This window comes from Channa argus, unplaced genomic scaffold (genome assembly GCF_033026475.1).
Source record: "Channa argus isolate prfri unplaced genomic scaffold, Channa argus male v1.0 Contig034, whole genome shotgun sequence".
NCBI lineage: Eukaryota > Metazoa > Chordata > Actinopteri > Anabantiformes > Channidae > Channa > Channa argus.
The window spans coordinates 41,247-55,020 of NW_027125253.1; the positions used below are offsets into that span (position 1 = coordinate 41,247).

At 41.9% G+C, this 13,774-nt stretch overlaps 1 non-coding gene and 13 pseudogenes across 1 annotated transcript; all 14 read right to left on the reverse strand.

The window, feature by feature from the left end:
* Positions 1–208: 208 nt before the first annotated feature.
* On the reverse strand, positions 209–327 carry LOC137117083 (5S ribosomal RNA; annotated as a pseudogene).
* An 857-nt stretch (positions 328–1,184) lies between these two features.
* LOC137117345 (5S ribosomal RNA) lies at positions 1,185–1,303 on the reverse strand (annotated as a pseudogene).
* An 857-nt stretch (positions 1,304–2,160) lies between these two features.
* On the reverse strand, positions 2,161–2,279 carry LOC137117280 (5S ribosomal RNA; annotated as a pseudogene).
* Positions 2,280–3,131: 852 nt separating this feature from the next.
* LOC137117085 (5S ribosomal RNA) lies at positions 3,132–3,250 on the reverse strand (annotated as a pseudogene).
* An 857-nt stretch (positions 3,251–4,107) lies between these two features.
* Positions 4,108–4,226, reverse strand: LOC137117087 (5S ribosomal RNA; annotated as a pseudogene).
* An 854-nt stretch (positions 4,227–5,080) lies between these two features.
* Positions 5,081–5,199, reverse strand: LOC137117088 (5S ribosomal RNA; annotated as a pseudogene).
* Positions 5,200–6,056: 857 nt separating this feature from the next.
* LOC137117352 (5S ribosomal RNA) lies at positions 6,057–6,175 on the reverse strand (annotated as a pseudogene).
* An 853-nt stretch (positions 6,176–7,028) lies between these two features.
* Positions 7,029–7,147, reverse strand: LOC137117205 (5S ribosomal RNA; annotated as a pseudogene).
* Positions 7,148–8,000: 853 nt separating this feature from the next.
* LOC137117364 (5S ribosomal RNA) lies at positions 8,001–8,119 on the reverse strand (annotated as a pseudogene).
* An 853-nt stretch (positions 8,120–8,972) lies between these two features.
* On the reverse strand, positions 8,973–9,091 carry LOC137117346 (5S ribosomal RNA; annotated as a pseudogene).
* Positions 9,092–9,948: 857 nt separating this feature from the next.
* Positions 9,949–10,067, reverse strand: LOC137117184 (5S ribosomal RNA). The gene has a single exon (XR_010913593.1). It is a non-coding gene; the product is annotated as a 5S ribosomal RNA (ribosomal RNA).
* Positions 10,068–10,920: 853 nt separating this feature from the next.
* LOC137117089 (5S ribosomal RNA) lies at positions 10,921–11,039 on the reverse strand (annotated as a pseudogene).
* Positions 11,040–11,903: 864 nt separating this feature from the next.
* Positions 11,904–12,022, reverse strand: LOC137117090 (5S ribosomal RNA; annotated as a pseudogene).
* Positions 12,023–12,879: 857 nt separating this feature from the next.
* LOC137117375 (5S ribosomal RNA) lies at positions 12,880–12,998 on the reverse strand (annotated as a pseudogene).
* Between the last annotated feature and the right edge of the window lie 776 nt (positions 12,999–13,774).

The window sequence follows — 13,774 nt, forward strand, 5'->3', positions numbered from 1 at the left end:
CAGGGCACCTATAAGAACAAGAAAATAAAAACAACACATATGGCCAGGACCGTAACATGGTCTACTAGTAATGAAGCACGATGGTTGGCAAACCAATAAAGTAGCAAAACAGCAATGAAAGAACAAAATTTGATGAAAATATAGAACAATTTCTATGAATAAATAGGCAGTAACACCAGCTTGTGCTGCCCGTAAACCCAAGCAAAAAAGCTTACAGCACCTGGTATTCCCAGGCGGTCTTCCTACCAAGTACTAACCAGGCCCGGCTCTATTTGGCTGCCGAGATCGGACGAGATCGGGCGCTTAGAGAGCGGTGTGGCCGTAAGCTGCATTTGACATCATCAACAGCTCCTAAAAACGCTGGAGAAGCAGAATGCATGACACTTGCTAAGAAGAAGATAAATGTGGCAAAGTACAAAGTACTATAACTGTACTGGTCTGTTACGCCCCTGTCTAGGGGGTCAGGGTGCAACATACAAAGATAAATTAGCATGTTCCCTCTCCGGTCTCCAAACCATAATCCAGGATCGAGATGTTCCAACAGAATGATATTTATTTTAAACGAAAGAAAGTGTCAAACAAAACATGACACTACAACTCAGGGCGAACCAAGGCCAACATAATAAACAAAATAGGCCATTTCCCACAGAAAGTGTTAGCTAGCCTGATAGAAATAAACAAACCAAAAGATAGTCGCTAACCCTAACTCCCTAATGTGAAAACACTCCAAAGAAAATGGCAGTTCACCCCTACAGATTTAATACTATTTACAAAATATACAATTTATAAACAAAACCACGGCACAAAACCTAACAATTCAAAAATGCTAAATAAGGTTTGGAAACCAAGAACAGCAAACAGGTGCTGATGCCAGAAAGAGCCTCGCTAGCTGTTGGGAACCGTACTTTTAAAACTCCAGGAAGTGTAGGATGGACCAATCAGCTTCCTGTACTGCCCCCCAATCCGGCCAATCAGGCAGGGCACCTATAAGAACAAGAAAATAAAAACAACACATATGGCCAGGACCGTAACATGGTCTACTAGTAATGAAGCACGATGGTTGGCAAACCAATAAAGTAGCAAAACAGCAATGAAAGAACAAAATTTGATGAAAATATAGAACAATTTCTATGAATAAATAGGCAGTAACACCAGCTTGTGCTGCCCGTAAACCCAAGCAAAAAAGCTTACAGCACCTGGTATTCCCAGGCGGTCTTCCTACCAAGCACTAACCAGGCCCGGCTCTATTTGGCTGCCGAGATCGGACGAGATCGGGCGCTTAGAGAGCGGTGTGGCCGTAAGCTGCATTTGACATCATCAACAGCTCTTAAAAACGCTGGAGAAGCAGAATGCATGACACTTGCTAAGAAGAAGATAAATGTGGCAAAGTACAAAGTACTATAACTGTACTGGTCTGTTACGCCCCTGTCTAGGGGGTCAGGGTGCAACATACAAAGATAAATTAGGATGTTCCCTCTCCGGTCTCCAAACCATAATCCAGGATCGAGATGTTCCAACAGAATGATATTTATTTTAAACGAAAGAAAGTGTCAAACAAAACATGACACTACAACTCAGGGCGAACCAAGGCCAACATAATAAACAAAATAAGCCATTTCCCACAGAAAGTGCTAGCTAGCCTGATAGAAATAAACAAACCAAAAGACAGTCGCTAACCCTAACTCCCTAATGTGAAAACAGTCCAAAGAAAATGGCAGTTCACCCCTACAGATTTAATACTATTTACAAAATATACAATTTATAAACAAAACCACGGCACAAAACCTAACAATTCAAAAATGCTAAATAAGGTTTGGAAACCAAGAACAGCAAACAGGTGCTGATGCCAGAAAGAGCCTCGCTAGCTGTTGGGAACCGTACTTTTAAAACTCCAGGAAGTGTAGGATGGACCAATCAGCTTCCTGTACTGCCCCCCAATCCGGCCAATCAGCCAGGGCACCTATAAGAAAAAGAAAATAAAAACAACACATATGGCCAGGACCGTAACATGGTCTACTAGTAATGAAGCACGATGGTTGGCAAACCAATAAAGTAGCAAAACAGCAATGAAAGAACAAAATTTGATGAAAATATAGAACAATTTCTATGAATAAATAGGCAGTAACACCAGCTTGTGCTGCCCGTAAACCCAAGCAAAAAAGCTTACAGCACCTGGTATTCCCAGGCGGTCTTCCTACCAAGTACTAACCAGACCCGGCTCTATTTGACTGCCGAGATCGGACGAGATCGGGGGCTTAGAGAGCGGTGTGGCCGTAAGCTGCATTTGACATCATCAACAGCTCCTAAAAACGCTGGAGAAGCAGAATGCATGACACTTGCTAAAAAGAAGATAAATGTGGCAAAGTACAAAGTACTATAACTGTACTGGTCTGTTACGCCCCTGTCTAGGGGGTCAGGGTGCAACATACAAAGATAAATTAGCATGTTCCCTCTCCGATCCCCAAACCAAAATCCAGGATCGAGATGTTCCAACAGAATGATATTTATTTTAAACGAAAGAAAGTGTCAAACAAAACATGACACTACAACTCAGGGCGAACCAAGGCCAACATAATAAACAAAATAAGCCATTTCCCACAGAAAGTGCTAGCTAGCCTGATAGAAATAAACAAAAAGACAGTCGCTAACCCTAACTCCCTAATGTGAAAACAGTCCAAAGAAAATGGCATTTCACCCCTACAGATTTAATACTATTTACAAAATATACAATTTATAAACAAAACCACGGCACAAAACCTAACAATTCAAAAATGCTAAATAAGGTTTGGAAACCAAGAACAGCAAACAGGTGCTGATGCCAGAAAGAGCCTCGCTAGCTGTTGGGAACCGTACTTTTAAAACTCCAGGAAGTGTAGGATGGACCAATCAGCTTCCTGTACTGCCCCCCAATCCGGCCAATCAGGCAGGGCACCTATAAGAACAACAAAATAAAAACAACACATATGGCCAGGACCGTAACATGGTCTACTAGTAATGAAGCACGATGGTTGGCAAACCAATAAAGTAGCAAAACAGCAATGAAAGAACAAAATTTGATGAAAATATAGAACAATTTCTAGGAATAAATAGGCAGTAACACCAGCTTGTGCTGCCCGTAAACCCAAGCAAAAAGCTTACAGCACCTGGTATTCCCAGGCGGTCTTCCTACCAAGTACTAACCAGGCCCGGCTCTATTTGGCTGCCGAGATCGGACGAGATCGGGCGCTTAGAGAGCGGTGTGGCCGTAAGCTGCATTTGACATCATCAACAGCTCTTAAAAACGCTGGAGAAGCAGAATGCATGACACTTGCTAAGAAGAAGATAAATGTGGCAAAGTACAAAGTACTATAACTGTACTGGTCTGTTACGCCCCTGTCTAGGGGGTCAGGGTGCAACATACAAAGATAAATTAGCATGTTCCCTCTCCGATCCCCAAACCAAAATCCAGGATCGAGATGTTCCAACAGAATGATATTTATTTTAAACGAAAGAAAGTGTCAAACAAAACATGACACTACAACTCAGGGCGAACCAAGGCCAACATAATAAACAAAATAAGCCATTTCCCACAGAAAGTGCTAGCTAGCCTGATAGAAATAAACAAACCAAAAGACAGTCGCTAACCCTAACTCCCTAATGTGAAAACAGTCCAAAGAAAATGGCAGTTCACCCCTACAGATTTAATACTATTTACAAAATATACAATTTATAAACAAAACCACGGCACAAAACCTAACAATTCAAAAATGCTAAATAAGGTTTGGAAACCAAGAACAGCAAACAGGTGCTGATGCCAGAAAGAGCCTCGCTAGCTGTTGGGAACCGTACTTTTAAAACTCCAGGAAGTGTAGGATGGACCAATCAGCTTCCTGTACTGCCCCCCAATCCGGCCAATCAGGCAGGGCACCTATAAGAACAAGAAAATAAAAACAACACATATGGCCAGGACCGTAACATGGTCTACTAGTAATGAAGCACGATGGTTGGCAAACCAATAAAGTAGCAAAACAGCAATGAAAGAACAAAATTTGATGAAAATATAGAACAATTTCTATGAATAAATAGGCAGTAACACCAGCTTGTGCTGCCCGTAAACCCAAGCAAAAAAGCTTACAGCACCTGGTATTCCCAGGCGGTCTTCCTACCAAGTACTAACCAGGCCCGGCTCTATTTGGCTGCCGAGATCGGACGAGATCGGGCGCTTAGAGAGCGGTGTGGCCGTAAGCTGCATTTGACATCATCAACAGCTCTTAAAAACGCTGGAGAAGCAGAATGCATGACACTTGCTAAGAAGAAGATAAATGTGGCAAAGTACAAAGTACTATAACTGTACTGGTCTGTTACGCCCCTGTCTAGGGGGTCAGGGTGCAACATACAAAGATAAATTAGCATGTTCCCTCTCCGATCCCCAAACCAAAATCCAGGATCGAGATGTTCCAACAGAATGATATTTATTTTAAACGAAAGAAAGTGACAAACAAAAAATGACACAACTCAGGGCGAACCAAGGCCAACATAATAAACAAAATAAGCCATTTCCCACAGAAAGTGCTAGCTAGCCTGATAGAAATAAACAAACCAAAAGACAGTCGCTAACCCTAACTCCCTAATGTGAAAACAGTCCAAAGAAAATGGCAGCTCACCCCTACAGATTTAATACTATTTACAAAATATACAATTTATAAACAAAACCACGGCACAAAACCTAACAATTCAAAAATGCTAAATAAGGTTTGGAAACCAAGAACAGCAAACAGGTGCTGATGCCAGAAAGAGCCTCGCTAGCTGTTGGGAACCGTACTTTTAAAACTCCAGGAAGTGTAGGATGGACCAATCAGCTTCCTGTACTGCCCCCCAATCCGGCCAATCAGGCAGGGCACCTATAAGAACAAGAAAATAAAAACAACACATATGGCCAGGACCGTAACATGGTCTACTAGTAATGAAGCACGATGGTTGGCAAACCAATAAAGTAGCAAAACAGCAATGAAAGAACAAAATTTGATGAAAATATAGAACAATTTCTATGAATAAATAGGCAGTAACACCAGCTTGTGCTGCCCGTAAACCCAAGCAAAAAAGCTTACAGCACCTGGTATTCCCAGGCGGTCTTCCTACCAAGTACTAACCAGGCCCGGCTCTATTTGGCTGCCGAGATCGGACGAGATCGGGCGCTTAGAGAGCGGTGTGGCCGTAAGCTGCATTTGACATCATCAACAGCTCTTAAAAACGCTGGAGAAGCAGAATGCATGACACTTGCTAAGAAGAAGATAAATGTGGCAAAGTACAAAGTACTATAACTGTACTGGTCTGTTACGCCCCTGTCTAGGGGGTCAGGGTGCAACATACAAAGATAAATTAGGATGTTCCCTCTCCGGTCTCCAAACCATAATCCAGGATCGAGATGTTCCAACAGAATGATATTTATTTTAAACGAAAGAAAGTGTCAAACAAAACATGACACTACAACTCAGGGCGAACCAAGGCCAACATAATAAACAAAATAAGCCATTTCCCACAGAAAGTGCTAGCTAGCCTGATAGAAATAAACAAACCAAAAGACAGTCGCTAACCCTAACTCCCTAATGTGAAAACAGTCCAAAGAAAATGGCAGTTCACCCCTACAGATTTAATACTATTTACAAAATATACAATTTATAAACAAAACCACGGCACAAAACCTAACAATTCAAAAATGCTAAATAAGGTTTGGAAACCAAGAACAGCAAACAGGTGCTGATGCCAGAAAGAGCCTCGCTAGCTGTTGGGAACCGTACTTTTAAAACTCCAGGAAGTGTAGGATGGACCAATCAGCTTCCTGTACTGCCCCCCAATCCGGCCAATCAGGCAGGGCACCTATAAGAAAAAGAAAATAAAAACAACACATATGGCCAGGACCGTAACATGGTCTACTAGTAATGAAGCACGATGGTTGGCAAACCAATAAAGTAGCAAAACAGCAATGAAAGAACAAAATTTGATGAAAATATAGAACAATTTCTATGAATAAATAGGCAGTAACACCAGCTTGTGCTGCCCGTAAACCCAAGCAAAAAAGCTTACAGCACCTGGTATTCCCAGGCGGTCTTCCTACCAAGTACTAACCAGGCCCGGCTCTATTTGACTGCCGAGATCGGACGAGATCGGGCGCTTAGAGAGCGGTGTGGCCGTAAGCTGAATTTGACATCATCAACAGCTCCTAAAAACGCTGGAGAAGCAGAATGCATGACACTTGCTAAGAAGAAGATAAATGTGGCAAAGTACAAAGTACTATAACTGTACTGGTCTGTTACGCCCCTGTCTAGGGGGTCAGGGTGCAACATACAAAGATAAATTAGCATGTTCCCTCTCCGATCCCCAAACCAAAATCCAGGATCGAGATGTTCCAACAGAATGATATTTATTTTAAACGAAAGAAAGTGTCAAACAAAACATGACACTACAACTCAGGGCGAACCAAGGCCAACATAATAAACAAAATAAGCCATTTCCCACAGAAAGTGCTAGCTAGCCTGATAGAAATAAACAAAAAGACAGTCGCTAACCCTAACTCCCTAATGTGAAAACAGTCCAAAGAAAATGGCAGTTCACCCCTACAGATTTAATACTATTTACAAAATATACAATTTATAAACAAAACCACGGCACAAAACCTAACAATTCAAAAATGCTAAATAAGGTTTGGAAACCAAGAACAGCAAACAGGTGCTGATGCCAGAAAGAGCCTCGCTAGCTGTTGGGAACCGTACTTTTAAAACTCCAGGAAGTGTAGGATGGACCAATCAGCTTCCTGTACTGCCCCCCAATCCGGCCAATCAGCCAGGGCACCTATAAGAAAAAGAAAATAAAAACAACACATATGGCCAGGACCGTAACATGGTCTACTAGTAATGAAGCACGATGGTTGGCAAACCAATAAAGTAGCAAAACAGCAATGAAAGAACAAAATTTGATGAAAATATAGAACAATTTCTATGAATAAATAGGCAGTAACACCAGCTTGTGCTGCCCGTAAACCCAAGCAAAAAAGCTTACAGCACCTGGTATTCCCAGGCGGTCTTCCTACCAAGTACTAACCAGGCCCGGCTCTATTTGACTGCCGAGATCGGACGAGATCGGGGGCTTAGAGAGCGGTGTGGCCGTAAGCTGCATTTGACATCATCAACAGCTCCTAAAAACGCTGGAGAAGCAGAATGCATGACACTTGCTAAAAAGAAGATAAATGTGGCAAAGTACAAAGTACTATAACTGTACTGGTCTGTTACGCCCCTGTCTAGGGGGTCAGGGTGCAACATACAAAGATAAATTAGCATGTTCCCTCTCCGATCCCCAAACCAAAATCCAGGATCGAGATGTTCCAACAGAATGATATTTATTTTAAACGAAAGAAAGTGTCAAACAAAACATGACACTACAACTCAGGGCGAACCAAGGCCAACATAATAAACAAAATAAGCCATTTCCCACAGAAAGTGCTAGCTAGCCTGATAGAAATAAACAAAAAGACAGTCGCTAACCCTAACTCCCTAATGTGAAAACAGTCCAAAGAAAATGGCATTTCACCCCTACAGATTTAATACTATTTACAAAATATACAATTTATAAACAAAACCACGGCACAAAACCTAACAATTCAAAAATGCTAAATAAGGTTTGGAAACCAAGAACAGCAAACAGGTGCTGATGCCAGAAAGAGCCTCGCTAGCTGTTGGGAACCGTACTTTTAAAACTCCAGGAAGTGTAGGATGGACCAATCAGCTTCCTTTACTGCCCCCCAATCCGGCCAATCAGGCAGGGCACCTATAAGAAAAAGAAAATAAAAACAACACATATGGCCAGGACCGTAACATGGTCTACTAGTAATGAAGCACGATGGTTGGCAAACCAATAAAGTAGCAAAACAGCAATGAAAGAACAAAATTTGATGAAAATATAGAACAATTTCTATGAATAAATAGGCAGTAACACCAGCTTGTGTTGCCCGTAAACCCAAGCAAAAAAGCTTACAGCACCTGGTATTCCCAGGCGGTCTTCCTACCAAGTACTAACCAGGCCCGGCTCTATTTGACTGCCGAGATCGGACGAGATCGGGCGCTTAGAGAGCGGTGTGGCCGTAAGCTGAATTTGACATCATCAACAGCTCCTAAAAACGCTGGAGAAGCAGAATGCATGACACTTGCTAAGAAGAAGATAAATGTGGCAAAGTACAAAGTACTATAACTGTACTGGTCTGTTACGCCCCTGTCTAGGGGGTCAGGGTGCAACATACAAAGATAAATTAGCATGTTCCCTCTCCGATCCCCAAACCAAAATCCAGGATCGAGATGTTCCAACAGAATGATATTTATTTTAAACGAAAGAAAGTGTCAAACAAAACATGACACTACAACTCAGGGCGAACCAAGGCCAACATAATAAACAAAATAAGCCATTTCCCACAGAAAGTGCTACCTAGCCTGATAGCAATAAACAAAAAGACAGTCGCTAACCCTAACTCCCTAATGTGAAAACAGTCCAAAGAAAATGGCAGTTCACCCCTACAGATTTAATACTATTTACAAAATATACAATTTATAAACAAAACCACGGCACAAAACCTAACAATTCAAAAATGCTAAATAAGGTTTGGAAACCAAGAACAGCAAACAGGTGCTGATGCCAGAAAGAGCCTCGCTAGCTGTTGGGAACCGTACTTTTAAAACTCCAGGAAGTGTAGGATGGACCAATCAGCTTCCTGTACTGCCCCCCAATCCGGCCAATCAGGCAGGGCACCTATAAGAACAAGAAAATAAAAACAACACATATGGCCAGGACCGTAACATGGTCTACTAGTAATGAAGCACGATGGTTGGCAAACCAATAAAGTAGCAAAACAGCAATGAAAGAACAAAATTTGATGAAAATATAGAACAATTTCTATGAATAAATAGGCAGTAACACCAGCTTGTGCTGCCCGTAAACCCAAGCAAAAAAGCTTACAGCACCTGGTATTCCCAGGCGGTCTTCCTACCAAGCACTAACCAGGCCCGGCTCTATTTGGCTGCCGAGATCGGACGAGATCGGGCGCTTAGAGAGCGGTGTGGCCGTAAGCTGCATTTGACATCATCAACAGCTCTTAAAAACGCTGGAGAAGCAGAATGCATGACACTTGCTAAGAAGAAGATAAATGTGGCAAAGTACAAAGTACTATAACTGTACTGGTCTGTTACGCCCCTGTCTAGGGGGTCAGGGTGCAACATACAAAGATAAATTAGGATGTTCCCTCTCCGGTCTCCAAACCATAATCCAGGATCGAGATGTTCCAACAGAATGATATTTATTTTAAACGAAAGAAAGTGTCAAACAAAACATGACACTACAACTCAGGGCGAACCAAGGCCAACATAATAAACAAAATAAGCCATTTCCCACAGAAAGTGCTAGCTAGCCTGATAGAAATAAACAAACCAAAAGACAGTCGCTAACCCTAACTCCCTAATGTGAAAACAGTCCAAAGAAAATGGCAGTTCACCCCTACAGATTTAATACTATTTACAAAATATACAATTTATAAACAAAACCACGGCACAAAACCTAACAATTCAAAAATGCTAAATAAGGTTTGGAAACCAAGAACAGCAAACAGGTGCTGATGCCAGAAAGAGCCTCGCTAGCTGTTGGGAACCGTACTTTTAAAACTCCAGGAAGTGTAGGATGGACCAATCAGCTTCCTGTACTGCCCCCCAATCCGGCCAATCAGGCAGGGCACCTATAAGAACAACAAAATAAAAACAACACATATGGCCAGGACCGTAACATGGTCTACTAGTAATGAAGCACGATGGTTGGCAAACCAATAAAGTAGCAAAACAGCAATGAAAGAACAAAATTTGATGAAAATATAGAACAATTTCTATGAATAAATAGGCAGTAACACCAGCTTGTGCTGCCCGTAAACCCAAGCAAAAAAGCTTACAGCACCTGGTATTCCCAGGCGGTCTTCCTACCAAGTACTAACCAGGCCCAGCTCTATTTGACTGCCGAGATCGGACGAGATCGGGCGCTTAGAGAGCGGTGTGGCCGTAAGCTGCATTTGACATCATCAACAGCTCCTAAAAACGCTGGAGAAGCAGAATGCATGACACTTGCTAAGAAGAAGATAAATGTGGCAAAGTACAAAGTACTATAACTGTACTGGTCTGTTACGCCCCTGTCTAGGGGGTCAGGGTGCAACATACAAAGATAAATTAGCATGTTCCCTCTCCGATCCCCAAACCAAAATCCAGGATCGAGATGTTCCAACAGAATGATATTTATTTTAAACGAAAGAAAGTGTCAAACAAAACATGACACTACAACTCAGGGCGAACCAAGGCCAACATAATAAACAAAATAAGCCATTTCCCACAGAAAGTGCTAGCTAGCCTGATAGAAATAAACAAAAAGACAGTTGCTAACCCTAACTCCCTAATGTGAAAACAGTCCAAAGAAAATGGCAGTTCACCCCTACAGATTTAATACTATTTACAAAATATACAATTTATAAACAAAACCACGGCACAAAACCTAACAATTCAAAAATGCTAAATAAGGTTTGGAAACCAAGAACAGCAAACAGGTGCTGATGCCAGAAAGAGCCTCGCTAGCTGTTGGGAACCGTACTTTTAAAACTCCAGGAAGTGTAGGATGGACCAATCAGCTTCCTGTACTGCCCCCCAATCCGGCCAATCAGGCAGGGCACCTATAAGAACAACAAAATAAAAACAACACATATGGCCAGGACCGTAACATGGTCTACTAGTAATGAAGCACGATGGTTGGCAAACCAATAAAGTAGCAAAACAGCAATGAAAGAACAAAATTTGATGAAAATATAGAACAATTTCTATGAATAAATAGGCAGTAACACCAGCTTGTGCTGCCCGTAAACCCAAGCAAAAAAGCTTACAGCACCTGGTATTCCCAGGCGGTCTTCCTACCAAGTACTAACCAGGCCCGGCTCTATTTGGCTGCCGAGATCGGACGAGATCGGGCGCTTAGAGAGCGGTGTGGCCGTAAGCTGCATTTGACATCATCAACAGCTCTTAAAAACGCTGGAGAAGCAGAATGCATGACACTTGCTAAGAAGAAGATAAATGTGGCAAAGTACAAAGTACTATAACTGTACTGGTCTGTTACGCCCCTGTCTAGGGGGTCAGGGTGCAACATACAAAGATAAATTAGCATGTTCCCTCTCCGATCCCCAAACCAAAATCCAGGATCGAGATGTTCCAACAGAATGATATTTATTTTAAACGAAAGAAAGTGACAAACAAAAAATGACACAACTCAGGGCGAACCAAGGCCAACATAATAAACAAAATAAGCCATTTCCCACAGAAAGTGCTAGCTAGCCTGATAGAAATAAACAAACCAAAAGACAGTCGCTAACCCTAACTCCTTAATGTGAAAACAAGAGAAAACAATCAAAAGAAAATGGCAGTCCACCCCTACAGATTTAATACTATTTACAAAATATACAATTTATAAACAAAACCACGGCACAAAACCTAACAATTCAAAAATGCTAAATAAGGTTTGGAAACCAAGAACAGCAAACAGGTGCTGATGCCAGAAAGAGCCTCGCTAGCTGTTGGGAACCGTACTTTTAAAACTCCAGGAAGTGTAGGATGGACCAATAAGCTTCCTGTACTGCCCCTCAATCCGGCCAATCAGGCAGGGCACCTATAAGAACAACAAAATAAAAACAACACATATGGCCAGGACCGTAACATGGTCTACTAGTAATGAAGCACGATGGTTGGCAAACCAATAAAGTAGCAAAACAGCAATGAAAGAACAAAATTTGATGAAAATATAGAACAATTTCTATGAATAAATAGGCAGTAACACCAGCTTGTGCTGCCCGTAAACCCAACCAAAAAAGCTTACAGCACCTGGTATTCCCAGGCGGTCTTCCTACCAAGTACTAACCAGGCCCGGCTCTATTTGGCTGCCGAGATCGGACGAGATCGGGCGCTTAGAGAGCGGTGTGGCCGTAAGCTGCATTTGACATCATCAACAGCTCTTAAAAACGCTGGAGAAGCAGAATGCATGACACTTGCTAAGAAGAAGATAAATGTGGCAAAGTACAAAGTACTATAACTGTACTGGTCTGTTACGCCCCTGTCTAGGGGGTCACGGTGCAACATACAAAGATAAATTAGCATGTTCCCTCTCCGGTCTCCAAACCATAATCCAGGATCGAGATGTTCCAACAGAATGATATTTATTTTAAACGAAAGAAAGTGTCAAACAAAACATGACACTACAACTCAGGGCGAACCAAGGCCAACATAATAAACAAAATAGGCCATTTCCCACAGAAAGTGTTAGCTAGCCTGATAGAAATAAACAAACCAAAAGATAGTCGCTAACCCTAACTCCCTAATGTGAAAACACTCCAAAGAAAATGGCAGTTCACCCCTACAGATTTAATACTATTTACAAAATATACAATTTATAAACAAAACCACGGCACAAAACCTAACAATTCAAAAATGCTAAATAAGGTTTGGAAACCAAGAACAGCAAACAGGTGCTGATGCCAGAAAGAGCCTCGCTAGCTGTTGGGAACCGTACTTTTAAAACTCCAGGAAGTGTAGGATGGACCAATCAGCTTCCTGTACTGCCCCCCAATCCGGCCAATCAGGCAGGGCACCTATAAGAAAAAGAAAATAAAAACAACACATATGGCCAGGACCGTAACATGGTCTACTAGTAATGAAGCACGATGGTTGGCAAACCAATAAAGTAGCAAAACAGCAATGAAAGAACAAAATTTGATGAAAATATAGAACAATTTCTATGAATAAATAGGCAGTAACACCAGCTTGTGCTGCCCGTAAACCCAAGCAAAAAAGCTTACAGCACCTGGTATTCCCAGGCGGTCTTCCTACCAAGTACTAACCAGGCCCGGCTCTATTTGACTGCCGAGATCGGACGAGATCGGGCGCTTAGAGAGCGGTGTGGCCGTAAGCTGAATTTGACATCATCAACAGCTCCTAAAAACGCTGGAGAAGCAGAATGCATGACACTTGCTAAGAAGAAGATAAATGTGGCAAAGTACAAAGTACTATAACTGTACTGGTCTGTTACGCCCCTGTCTAGGGGGTCAGGGTGCAACATACAAAGATAAATTAGCATGTTCCCTCTCCGATCCCCAAACCAAAATCCAGGATCGAGATGTTCCAACAGAATGATATTTATTTTAAACGAAAGAAAGTGTCAAACAAAACATGACACTACAACTCAGGGCGAACCAAGGCCAACATAATAAACAAAATAAGCCATTTCCCACAGAAAGTGCTAGCTAGCCTGATAGAAATAAACAAAAAGACAGTCGCTAACCCTAACTCCCTAATGTGAAAACAGTCCAAAGAAAATGGCAGTTCACCCCTACAGATTTAATACTATTTACAAAATATACAATTTATAAACAAAACCACGGCACAAAACCTAACAATTCAAAAATGCTAAATAAGGTTTGGAAACCAAGAACAGCAAACAGGTGCTGATGCCAGAAAGAGCCTCGCTAGCTGTTGGGAACCGTACTTTTAAAACTCCAGGAAGTGTAGGATGGACCAATCAGCTTCCTGTACTGCCCCCCAATCCGGCCAATCAGGCAGGGCACCTATAAGAAAAAGAAAATAAAAACAACACATATGGCCAGGACCGTAACATGGTCTACTAGTAATGAAGCACGATGGTTGGCAAACCAATAAAGTAGCAAAACAGCAATGAAAGAACAAAATTT